The sequence below is a fragment of the Equus caballus genome, chromosome 27 (genome assembly GCF_041296265.1).
Source record: "Equus caballus isolate H_3958 breed thoroughbred chromosome 27, TB-T2T, whole genome shotgun sequence".
Classification (NCBI taxonomy): domain Eukaryota; kingdom Metazoa; phylum Chordata; class Mammalia; order Perissodactyla; family Equidae; genus Equus; species Equus caballus.
In genome coordinates, this window is record NC_091710.1 from 44,480,509 (window position 1) to 44,483,058 (window position 2,550).

The following is a 2,550-nucleotide window of genomic DNA, read 5'->3' on the forward strand; positions in this document are numbered from 1 at the left end:
CCACGCTGAAGCATGTTCATTTTTATAAGGTAATTATATACTGAACTCTCCATTTCTGTCGTTTCTGTGTTGTCTTTGAAGCACGTTACATGTGTTTTAATGCTCAGAGGACAGTGTGAGATCCTGGTGCTGTGTGCTTTCCCCAGGTGGACGGTGGAGCATCTTCATGGACCAGATTGAAGGTGTGAAGAAAGGCTATCTTACCCATCTCTCCTGTGTGCCCTGCTGCTTGTCTCACGTGCGGCCGCCTCATAGGTCCCAGGCCGCCTCCCCCCCATCACACTTCAGGCTCCCATTCTGCCTTCTCCTGCTGCGTTCTCACCTGATTCTCTTTCTAAATCTCTCTTCTTTTCTCTCCTCAATTTTTTTCTCTCTTATCTCTTCCGAACCCTTGCCTTCTATTTGCTCCAAAATGCATAAAAGGTATATAGAAGAAAGAAATCAACAAAGAAACTTAAAGATAGAAAATACAGTAGATTTTTATGTTGCTGCAAATTATGCCTTGTGTGCCCGGTTGGTAAGAAGTGTGTTATTTTTATGTCACATTTCTAAATAGGTCTAGGGCCTACTAAGCCAGTAGTGCATCTAATTTATTTAATTTTGATACTATCTTATATTTGGTCTCATTTTGTTACATTGGGTTTTGGTGAAAATTTTTTATTTCCTTTTCTCTGTTGGGAGGAGATTAACAGGGAAGGATTCTTGTTAAGAAGGAAGTACGTCCATCGACAGTGGTTGGATGGTTTATGTGGGGTGATCCTCTCGATGTGGGTACATAAGGCTTCCGCATATAGACCATGTTGCTGAACGTGACTTCCTGGTGACAGCAGTGTGAGTAATTATGTCTTGGTTTCTGCTGTCGCTGGAGGAGTAGTGAAGTCTTCCTATGCAGAGAATTCTGCAGATGTCAGAGTTCCAGTTAATAGAGGTTTGTGTTGAACTGGTGCCTTTGGGAAAAGCATTCCAGAAGGAATGATTTTTCTGGAAAAGCATTCCAGAAAGGAAGGGGGTTTTCTGGAAAAGCATTCCAGAAGGAAAGAGCCATCTTTTGCCTTGCAGGCATTACTAGATGATTGTGGCAAAGGGAGGCTGTATCTGAGACGATTGTTGCTGCCTGTCATGGCTAATAAATGACAATAAGGAAACCGTCTTTCACTGAACTGTTGTTAGAACAACATTTAAAAAGCAAAATTGTGAGTGAAATAGAAATTCCATTTCCCTGACACATTTTATGCTTTTCTTCTTTTTTAAAAGTCTGCCCTTAAAGCCGCCTGAAGCCCAATAAGACCCGGCAGTGAAAGTGATCTCATATATTAACCATTTTTTCCTCAATTAAAAATGAAGCAAAATAAGGGAACATGCATAAAAAGAAAAATTGAGAAGAGCTCAAATAAAAATTCAAGCTTGGATGAACAACGATCTAAACTTCCTGTGTGCCAGGCATAGTTTTTGATCTTCCAATGTCCAGTCCGTATCCACCTGAAGATTAAAAATATTTGTGTCAAAGAATCGATTGTTGCAGAAGGGCCCGAGAATTCAGGGGAGGTAGGTTTCCTATTGGTGACATTGGTGAGAAGTTTTAATATTTATAGTTAACTTGTTTTTGTTTTTTAAAAAAAGGCTGCTCAAAAAAATGATCATGTCAGCAAGTCATTAACCAGGAGGCCTGCCTAAGGTCAGTGGGAGGACCAGAACTCGGGGGCCAGGGCTCTGCCAACTTACCTGCAACTTACCTGCTGTCAGGTAGGTTTCCTGATGACGAGAGTTGCAGATTACCATTGGCAGAGGCAGGCAAAGCCCAGGACTTTCTGGAGTCAGGATCACATTTAGAGGAAAAGGCTTATGTTTAGAATTGAGGGGTGCCCAGGAATTCTGAAAAGACCTTCAACGAGCCTGATTTTTCCTCCAGAACTGCTGGAGGGTCTAAAGCCATTTCATCATGAATCTATTTGAATCTCCAAATAGTTATTAAGTGTCTGCCGTGCGTCAGGTCTGTGCTCCGATGATTCCCCGTTCAGAGCTAGGGAAGATGTAGATGCCTGGATAACAGAATTGTTAGATGAAGCCCAACTTTGCCAATCTCTACTGAGCTAAGTAACGCTCTCCACCTGCCTGGGCCACGCATGCGCAACCTGCACTTGATTTTCTCTGGGATTGAGCTGTGTCCTTTCAGTATCCTCATCCCTCTGAGTAAGGCCAGTGGGGAGAGGGCGGGCGTCAGGGGTGTCTGCAGGAGCCTGACTCTTAGTGTATTTCCAAGGTCACATATTTTAAAACATTTTAGGGATCCTTCATTAAATTAAATTGAGTTCAGTATTTCCAAAGAAAATTCGGGGAGGCGTTCTGTCTACCACCTGCTCACCACTCAGTGGTAGAATTACTATGTGGAGCCCGCCGGTCTCACAGGCCTGGAGCCTGAAGATGTTGCCCATATTTTTGCGGCCAACTGCAAAATTTTTCTCCAGTCCTGGGCTCCCTCTTGAACCCCAGTCCATATTTTCACTTGCCTGCTGCTATTCTCTTTCTGTTTTTAAACGTATTTTTTTTCTT